Source organism: Notamacropus eugenii, chromosome 6 (genome assembly GCF_028372415.1).
Source record: "Notamacropus eugenii isolate mMacEug1 chromosome 6, mMacEug1.pri_v2, whole genome shotgun sequence".
NCBI lineage: Eukaryota > Metazoa > Chordata > Mammalia > Diprotodontia > Macropodidae > Notamacropus > Notamacropus eugenii.
The window spans coordinates 256,336,169-256,347,144 of NC_092877.1; the positions used below are offsets into that span (position 1 = coordinate 256,336,169).

General features: G+C 34.6%; 1 long non-coding RNA gene across 1 annotated transcript; it reads right to left on the reverse strand.

Annotated features, from left to right (window-relative positions):
* Window positions 1–538: 538 nt before the first annotated feature.
* Window positions 539–10,680, reverse strand: LOC140512802 (uncharacterized). Its single transcript, XR_011969921.1, has 4 exons — window positions 10,604–10,680; window positions 9,828–9,857; window positions 2,248–2,471; window positions 539–1,387 (listed from the first exon to the last, which is right to left on the reverse strand). It is a non-coding gene; the product is annotated as an uncharacterized lncRNA (long non-coding RNA).
* Between the last annotated feature and the right edge of the window lie 296 nt (window positions 10,681–10,976).

Consider the following 10,976-nt stretch of genomic DNA (forward strand, 5'->3'; position numbering starts at 1 on the left):
TTTGCAAATACTTGCTAGAAAAGAATCATGTTACTGGGATGATAAAAAAAGAGATGAACATAAACAGATGTAGAAAAGTGATGGCAAGTTTGGAACATCTTAGAATCTGGATATTCGAAAAGGGGCAAAATACTTTTCTCAGAAAGTGAACATTCTGGTAGGCATTTTCTCCCCAGAATCTAAAGACATTTACAGTAATGGGTTTTTGTTCCCAGAAATTAATCAAAATAAATCATATTATTCCCAGAAAAATATGGTATAAAAGCTGCTCTTTCTGAAAGGAAATACTCTATTAGGAATTATTACTCAAAGATTAATTCCTTGCCTGGGTTGAGGTAAAAAAAAGTTGGATCATCACCAACATTCTGGTTCTAGATTCTTCTTTTTTCACCGGTGAGAAATGATTTAGTATTTTTATACATCTATTTTGAAGGACACTATTCCTGCTCCTCAACACAACTTACTTATGATATGCTATTTTAGCAAAAGAAGTTCTTTTTATTCCATTTTTTTAAACATTAAAAGCTTATACAACAGATATGCAATTTTGGATCTCCCACAATGTACTTTAAAATCTTTCAAAGATTTCACAAAAAAAACCCTTCTGGGAAAAAGTAGAAATAAAACTGTTACCAGTGTATCAAGAACCTCCATTTTTTTTCAAGATAGATAAGACTTTATTGCTCTAGAAAAGATCTTTGTCACAGAGTGCTTTCATTTTTTTCTTGTGAACAAAGATTCAGATCAACATGTTCCTTTATGATGAGCTGATACACTTTGATTTCCATAGAAAACAGATGTTTTAAATTGTAATTTAAAATCATGTTACTATTAAAGACCATCCTTCCCTTTAGTTCTTTCCTTTTTCTCTTCCTTGTCTTTGCCTCTCCCTTTTTTCTATTTTCAAATTCATTATCATTTACAGATCTCCTCAGAGTTAGCTGGTTTTCAGAAGAGTATGACCTTCCATGTTAAACTATTTTAAGCAAGGCTTCTCTAGGAAATACTTCTTTTCACTTCTGCAAAAGGACATTGCTTGACATTACTAAGATGAACTCTTTCTTTTCCTCCTTGTGTTTTCCTCAGCTATCTTTTTCTCTACTGGTCCCATTTCTTCCTGTTACTATAAGTGTTCTCTCTGCTTTTTCCTCCTTTAATCAGACATAATACCTGCTATTTGCTTTGCATTGAGCTGTTTAAAGACCACTTTCATTATATATCCACTAGCTTTCTCCCTTCACTGCCTCCTTTTCTAAGTGGATGAGAATCAGGTTTGCTCATAGAAAAATAAATCAATGTCATAAAAAAGTAGAAAAAATGGTATAGCTTGAGTGTTCACAATGGGAATTTCTTTTCTTCTGTCCTCTTGGGTTGAACAATTTCAATTCTGAAGTTAAAAGAAATTAGAAAAAGTTGTTGACTTTAATTGCTATTGTTATAGTGTGGCTACCATTATTGTCACACCATAATTGTACCATTAAAAAACATACTTCTGTGGTGATGTTCTTTTTTAAAAAAAAGTTCTCAGGTGAGTTATTGTATAAAACAACAGTAATAATGACAATATCTGACATTTATATGAGACTTTAAGGTTTATGAAAAAGTTTACATGCATTAAAAATTTGATCCTCCCTTTAAAATCATGTGAATTAAATAATTCAAGTATTATTATTCCCATTTCATAGATAAGAAAACTGATGTTGAGAGAGAAGGGTCTTCCCTGTCATCACTAAGCTAGTAAGTATATGAGCTGGGATAGAGATGTCCATTCCAAGTAGATAAAACAGGTTAAAATTTCATTAGCTACAAGGCAAGCCAGTATTCCCCAGGATATTTCTATACCTGCATATGTGAAAGTCACCCAAAGAATTAGTTATGAATTATGTGTTGAAGATTATGGGAATAAAGGTGGCATTTTGATCATCAAATGATCATTATCTCTTTTGTATTGATGAGTAGTATCTCAGAAACAGAAAATACCTATCTAACTTTGACAGTCAGGAAGGTAAATTACTGTTGATATAATCCATTTCTAAGGTAGGAAAAAGTGAACAGGAAGCTGTCCATCTCAATGACATTTTTCCATAATATGTCAACAGAACTTTTTACCCACTGAAATATTAGAAGAATAATTAGGTATCAGTGTTCTTTCTACTCATAAAATATATGTTTGGACAACTGAGCCATGCTATTTTCTATACAGACATAAATATAATTATCCACAAAGAGAATATAATAATATCTTACCTTTGCATTCAGCTTATATTTTATTCTTCAAAGCACTTTTTTTCTACTAACATCACAATGTTTAAAGGTATATATTCTGGATAATTTGCAGGTTAGTAAACTGAGGCATTAAAAGGCTAAATGATTTATCCAAGGTGATGCAGGTGGTGTGACTCTGGGATCATAACCAATAATTTCTAAGAAGTTCAAAGAATTTTCTACTGAAAAGACTACTCCAGGTTGTTCTGAAAAATAAGATCACCAAGTAAATATTTTAGTAACTCCTTATGGCAATGTCTCAAACCTATTCTGGGAAAATCTACATGGCGCAGTATTTTTTTTTTAGATCTCTCTCTCTCTCTCTCTCTCTCTCTCTCTCTCTCTCTCTCTCTCTTTCTCTTACTTAATGCAGAACAAAGGAGAGGTAATCTTCTCTTAAAAGAAAGCCGTTGAGCCTCATCTCTCTAATAATGCTATAAAGGAAGAATATGAAAGGAGTCCAATATGTTAATATCCTTTAGTGTAAAGCAAAACAACAAATAAAATCAGACAACTTGAAAATTTCACCAGGCTTCTGGATAATCACAGAATTTCAGAATTAAAAGGGAACTCAGAGACCAGACAATACAACTTGTGTCTGAAAAACTCTGCCTTGATCCCCTTAACAAGACATAAGTAGTTCAACTTTTGCTTGAAGACACCCAGTAAAATAGAACTCATTACCTTCCAAGACAAACTATTCCACTTTTCAATAATTCTGTTAAGGAACTTTCCTGACATCAAATTTAAATTCATCTCTTTAAACTCTTATCTATCACTCCTAACTTTATCTTCTGATATTATAGAAAAGTTCCTATACTAATTTCATCTATTATATAATCTCCCATCTTCTCTTTTCTAGGCTAATCTTTAACCATTCCTCAAGACATGAACTAGAGACCTTTCAGTATTCTGGTTGCTCTACTCTGGATACTCTCCAGCTTATCAATGCCTTTCATAAAATTCAGTGCCCAGAAGTGAACACAATTATTCAAATACAGTCATAGAATGGTTGTGTATACATGGACTGTTGCTTTCTTATTGCTGGAAGCTATGGCTCTTAATTTAGCCTAATTCCACATTAGATTTTTAAAATTTCCCATATTATATTATTGACTTATATCACACATACATATTTTCTACAATTCGAGCTCTCTGAAATTGGAATGTGTTGTACAATTAGGTAGTGACTTTCCTATCACTCAAAGTTACTTATTATTAACTAATATATATATAATAACATATACAGTATTTTGAAGTTTGCAAAGAGCTTTCCTCACATCAGTCCTCTGGGGTAGCAGAATAAATATTATCACCCCCATTTTATAGAAGAAGAAAGTAAGATTATGAAAGGTTTAGTCATTTCTCCGTGATCATCAGACAAAGAAACTTTTGAGGTAAGATTCAAATTCAGGTCTCATGATTCTGCAACCAGCTCTTTATCCATTATGCCATGCTATTGAAATTTCTTGGAGATTCTATAGAGGATATTTATATAATTCTTAGAGTTTTGGAAAGATAACCTTTAGTTTTCCTTTCCAACTGTAAGATTCAATGAAAGGGGTGCCAGGAAAGGGTAGGACTTTTAGTGAGAAAGAAATCCAGGGAAAATTAAGGGAAGGAATGATCTATTTTAGATTATTGAAACAAACTTTTTGCATTGATTTTCATTTTAAAATTTTGAATTATCTTTGAATGAAATGTGTTTAAAATATACTATATATTCTCATACACCAAATATAATTTAATGTTATTATGATGTCATTTTAAAAATTAAATTTCTCACCCCTCCCCTCAATCTCCATCCCTTTCCTTACTTTTGAACAATTTTTAAAAATCCACATTCAAGTTCTGCCTTTGACCCATACTGACTGGATGACATGGGTTAAATTGCTTAACTTAATTCTCAGTACTCTAGGCAAAGATGCAGAGAGTCTTGACCTACATTAGTAGGTCATTCTTTGCCTGGGAATTTCCTATATCCATGAAATTAAGGTAGGACTCAGTCCCTGCCCTAATGATATTAATAACAGTAATAATAATAAAATGTCCTTCAAATGTCTGACTGTTGTTTTGTGTGCAACATGATGGAAGAAATGCTATTGCAGAAATGTAGATATAGACTATGAACTAAGGAAAGTGACTTTTGGTGGGGAAACCACCACTACATAGTGGTGATGGAAACTACCCAAGGAATGGCAAAATATGTCAGTAAGATTTTTGTTTTGGGGACTGGGGTGTCCTTTGTTTCATCAGGAAGCTAATTTTACCCTGGAAGTATTTCTTCAGATACCATTAATAAAGTTTTAAAACACAACACAGAATAAGAACAAAAATCCTAGCACAACATTTAAAATGATTACATTTGAGATTCATGTGTTGAATATTCCTGAGGATTTCTAGTCTAAATGCTAGACTTTAATCTTTTCAAATTAATTCAGTTGTGCAAGTTGACTACAACTGAAGTCTTAGAATTAAAGGATGTCAGAATTAAAAAGGGTATGAGAGATCACCAGATTACAGGATCATGGATCTAGCACTGGAAAAGGCCATCTATTTCAACATTCTCATTGCATAAATGAGGACACCGAGGCCCAGGTAAGGAAAGTTACTTGCCAAGCACCACAAAGAGAGTAGATGACATCCAGGGTGCTAGATCTAAGGTCTCTTGTGCCCTAGTCCTGTATTCTACCAGTTACATGTCTTTTTCATGGCAAAATCATTTTACAAATATTCTATTTTCCTTTTCAAGGTGGGGAAGGAACCACCTGTTTAAATAATGTCATCAGGTGCCAAATTTTGCATTCAAATTTAGAATGAATTAAAGATGAGGAAGCCTCCATTTGTGAATCTCCCTTGTATCAGGCAAAATATCCTTTGAGTACATGTTTCTATCTTCTTAAAAAGAAAGGGAAGCAATTGAAAGACTACACAAGCCCCTGCATAGAGTGTTCAGATACAAGTGATAAGCTATCCCATTATGTCATCTTTAAAAATTTCATGGAGAGATTCCTAGTTGGGTAATCTCTCAGGATAAGGATGGCCTATAAGGTCAATTTTATTAAAATTTTATTAAAATGATACCCATTTAATTAATTTATAGTCACTGTTTATACATTTTCCCCATCTCCCTTTTAAACATCAGTCCTTATTTATGGTAAGTTAAAAAAGCTGAAAATATCTGTTTTCTCAGTGACACTTTTAAAATAGCCATACAATTTATAGATAGACAATGAGGTGGTATGGAAAGAACATTGACTTTGAAGGGGGAAGATCTGGGTGTTATTATAATCTGGAAGGCAGAGTACTCACACTTTGTTCCACGAAAGGTAGAAACTGTTATCAGTGGTCTTTTCTAAAAATGTATTTTATAATTAATTTATGGAATAAAACAAACATTTCTGTAAAACAGTGTGACAAAATAATTGCACATGAAACTGAAAATCTACTCTGCACAACTTGCTATTCTTTTCAAATATACAGCAAAATTATCACATACATTTCTTTTTTTCTCCTTTTTTTCTCCTTTTTTTTTCTTTCCCTCTTCCTTCCCTCCCTAGAGATGGCTACTATTAGACACAAATAGGTATACATATGTAAAATTATTCTATACTTATTTCTATTTATCAGTTTCTTCTCTGGATGCAGGAAGTGTCTTTCTTTATGTGTCCTTTGTAGTTAATTTGGGTCTTTATAATAGACAAAATAGCTTATTCACTTAAAGTCACTCAAAATAATTTTACTGGTACTTTATCAGTAGTTTTAAGAAAAGCATCAGCCTGTTTCCTACTTAAAAGAAAGGGAAAATCCTAGGTCTCTTTGTTAGTGCTCCTAAAATGGCTCTTAATCTATGGATTATTTTAAAAGCAGAAGTGTGATGAGATACTCTTATATAAGAAAAATACAGCACTAGGGAATCTGGTTTATCTGAATGGCTTTTACTGTGGGTGTCTATCTGTGTCTGTTTCTGTGTTCCTTTTTGTGCTGTTTCTAAGAGGTTTTCTACATTGGACTGAGCTTAAAGCGGCTTGAGATCTTATCAAAGACTGTATAAGGGTTAGGCCATGATGACCATTACAATATCAGAAACATTAGTGTCCTTAACAATGCTTTCAGATCTATTCCCTATTTTCTTGGGAATGCTGTTGGTTTGGTTAGGGGAAGTCAGTGATGTTGGCACCCTGATGGTGGATTCAAATCCCAGCTCTGTCATTAAAACTCTGTGTCACTTCAGGAACATTGTTGGGCCTCATTTGTAAAATGAGTATGAGAGATAGCTTGAAATAGTATGTAGAAGGTAATCTCTAGTGTAGGAAAGACCAGGATTGAAGTCTTGCCTGTGATATGATAGCCATGTGTCCATTGGCGAGTAAGTCATTTAACCTCTTTGTCATTTGGGCAATTCTTTGTTAGTAGAAATTGTAGACTAGTTTGTGATCTTCAACAGCAGAATGAGTTTCTATGCCACAAATTCCTTATACAGATGAAACCACAGCGCCCCCCCCCCCCAAAAAAAAATAGCATTTATATTACCTACCTTGTATGGTTGCTCCTAGGATTGGAGTGAACTCAAGACTTGGAGAGAGGAAGACCTGAGTTCAAATGTGACCTCAAACAATGCTGACTGTGTAACCCTGGGCAAGTCACTTAAACTCTCTCAGCCTCAGTTTTCTCATCTACAAAATAGCACCTATCTCCCAGGGTTTTTACGAGGATAAAATGAGGTAATATTTGTAAAGCACTTTGTAAAGCTTAAAATGCTATATAAATGCCAGTTATTAAGGTACATGAAAGTTCCTTATGAACAGGATAGTTTGTTATTATTCCTATTACTATCATTATCTCAATGTCAAACTGGATTTTACTTAATTTTTCTAGTCATCTTTGCTGACAACATTTTAATAAAGGAATAAGGCCCTTTTAATTCTAGTGGCTCCTGAAAGGAGGGAAAATATTGACTCGAATCACAAAGGGAGAGGCTAAGCTTATATGGGTCTAATTCTCGGATGACTTTCATTGATTTATCTTTGTTTTTATTTTCATTTTTATTTGTACTTTTTGTTTTCATATCCCTTCATTTGTCAATATATACTTTACCATTTCTCTATTAGCGAGCCATCATTTATTATAGATTTTAAAAAGAAAGAGAAAAAGAGGTCAGCAAACTCAACTAACATTAATTATTTCTGACAATATATGCATATAATTCAGAGCAGAGTCTCTCTAATCTTCAAAAAAAGAAAGGAAGTTACATTTTCTTAACTCTTCTTTGGGGTCACTATTGGTTTTTACAATGATATATCATTTTTTCCCCTTTTTTTGTTCTTTTAATTGCTTATTTCCTCCTGCATCAGTTCAGGTAAATCTTCACATGTTTCTTTGAATCTTTCAGGTTCATCATTTCTCATGTCATAGCAATATTTCACTACATTTTTGAACCAAAATTTATTTAGAAATTCTCCAATTGATGGACACCCAGTTAGTTCCAAATTCTTCATTAGACTGGTTTGATTTAAATAAGCAGTTTGACAGAATCCACCAAATCCCTCTTAAGGAGACATCAAGAAAAAGTCTCATTTCCAAGGTTCTCCTTCCAGCAATACTAAACAGAAGCATCTTTACTAGTAATGATGTCAGAATAAAAGGTAAAGTTATATATAACCATGTTATATAACCTATAGCCATGTGATGTGGCTAAAATTGAAGACAAGAAAACCTGAAGTGAGAAGCAAAAACCCCAGTTTCTTCTGAAATCCTTCTGTATGAGGACATGCTGCTCTGAATGAATTTGCCTTCCACTCACTTTCCCATAAGTGACAGTTGAGAATGTGGTGTCCCTTCATTAGAAAATGCTGCAGCCTGCCGAGCAAGCCACTAGCAAGTTGCCCCAGTCATTTTGACATTCCTTTGCAAATTAGCTCGGCTTTGCTAGTACAGGTCTGCTCTACTGCACAGGGGGGCTTTCAACTTTGAGAATCTGGCAGGAGTTCAAGATCAAAGTGTTGCTTTGAACCTACTTGTTAGCCGTGCAAAATAAACACAGTCCACCTTGCAATAAAAAAGCACCAGCAGGAGAAAAAAAGAGAACATTCTAAAACCCTGCACGGAGACTTCAAAAACTCTCACTCTGGCTGCTAAATTAGGGCTGGAAAAATAAATCCTGCTCCTGAAAAGGAGTGGGGGGGCGCAGAGGAGAGAAGAACCATCCCACAACAAACAACAGAAAAATTAGAATCGCTGAGAACTAATTATGTTTTCATGATCACAAGTATATTCAGAGTCTGAAAGCACATGGATGCATCCTGATGTTGCCATAAAATGTTCCCCTGGCTAATGATTTGCCAGTACAACTGTTCACTTCCTGTGGTGGATTTATGCTAAATCCTGTTATTGCAATCTTGGTCTGCAATTGTCATTGTCCATTACTAGAAGCAAGGCTCAAAGGCTACAGTCAGCCTTTTATTACACAACATGTGAATGGAGATTTGACCCAATGTCTGACCACTTCCCCCTTTTGGTTTTTATGTAAGCTTGCTGAGCCTTTCCCTATAAATCACTTGGTTCCAATGAACTTTTACTCTCCCCCATTCCCCTTTTCAACTCTGTAGGGTTTTTTCTTTTCTCTTCTTTTTGGAGTGTCTTTTAAAAAATAAACCATCCCATTTCTCTTTCTCCGAATTTTTTTAGGTCCTTGAAAACATTTCATTACATGTCATTCCTACAGACCTATGCTACAGAAAACATAAGAAAGCAATACTTGAGTTCTGATTTAGTTCAATACTTGACATTGGCGGTTGTGAAAATAAATTACAAATAAATAATTAGGGGAGGGGTGAAGAATAGTTTTAATACAATTTACATTTCAGCAGGGGAATAATTTAAAACAAACATAGCTTTTGTAAAAGTTAAAGACTTCCTGTAGTGCTCCAAGTGACCAACATTTTCCAGAACATTTGATATTTGCTGTGTTTCATCTTAATTTGGCATCACCTTAAATATGCTTTTCTGTTCTCTGTTTAGATGGAAGTGAGACAAACTAGTGGAAAGAAAAAAATCAGGATGGTTTCTTCTATTCTAAAGGTATGGATGTAAATATAATGTGGTCTGTTTTCAGTAAGATGATACTCCATGATAGATGACTTTGAAAAGGTTCTCTAATTTAGAAGCAAATTTAAAGCATTTAATGAAGTCCACGAAATGTTGGACTTTAAAGAGCAAAATAGGTTGTCCTTCTGGACCTATTCATCTACAGAATTTTGTGTAGAAACTCCCTCCATTGATATAAATCACCAATTTGTCCATAACTTATTATCTTAGCAAGATATGAGGGATATGTTAGATAATTTGATCATGGTTACACAGCTAGTATGTATCACAGGAAAGACACAAAACCAGTTCTTCTTGATTCCAAAGCTAGTCTTCTTTCCATCTACTATATTATACTAACTCTCCAAAGGTAGATAAAGCATACTTCCCTTCTCTTGGTACAGAGGTGAGGATCTCTGGTTACAAAATGTCCCATATGTTGTCTGACACAGTAACTGTCAATCGCTTTTCCTTACCTACTTATATTTGGACAAGGGAAGGTTCATCTGGTGGGGGTAGAAAAACGGAAATTGTTATTTAAGGACAAAAAGCATCAATGAGACATATGAAAAATAAATTCAGGAGTTGAAAAATGAAGTAAAGGAAAGCATTAGTGATCACATAATTCACGTCACACCACTGTAGAGAAGATAACTAGAGAATCTTTCGTACATTTTTAATATTTATTTCTTTTTGAGGAGTGATAGAAGGTCTACACCTATTATTTAATCAGAAAGGGAATCTCCCATGGTGAAAATTCTCTTTACTGACACAGATTTGTAGTGATTTTTAGTTTTTGAGCACTGCTTGGGGGCTCTGACATTACAAATGACTTGTTCGCATTCATACCGTGTGTATCAAGGTTACCCTTGAATTCAGGTGTTGTAGAATTTAGGACTGGCCCTCTGTTCACCAGAGTATGCTCCTCCTCATTTTCTTTGTGACACAACATAATGTACATTGTTTTCAGAGCTTTTGTGATTAATGCATGTCTTTGTGATTAAATGTATGCTACTGATTCCTCTCAGAATATTAATTTCAGTCTTAAAGACAAGGAACAGCAACTTCTTGACCTTTCTGCAAACAATCTGAGAGAGTAAATAAGAATGTTTCAGTGGCCTTAATTTTTTTTCCCTCAGTTTTTCCTTATCTAGTTCAGTCAGCAGCTACTAAAACACCTGACAGTTTGATATGCTGCTAATTCTTATGTGATCTGGAAGGGGTGTGTGTATGGGATAACCCCAATACTCACTTGGGCAGCTGTGTTCCAGTTACTGAAGCTGATATGTTGGAAAGTGTTCGAATGTTGCCTTATGCGTGTAAGGGTGTGTTACATAATAATACTGCCTCTGGCCCAGAAGTCTAGTGAAATTCTAGAACCTATCTAGGGTTCTGATAGTTCTTCCTCTGCTTGGTCCACTGTAGTCTGTGGGCCCTATGGCTATTCACTCAATAGAGACAGGAGAGAATCTGGAGTAAGCAGACCAGGGGTCTTTTTAATAGTAGTTATAGCCCTTCCCTCAGGTCTGTCCCTTTGGGGAAGAGGTACAAAGAGCTCAGCAATCATAGTTGCTACTCACCTCTGTCTGCAGATTGATAGACTTCCAGAGTTGGAAGGGTCTATC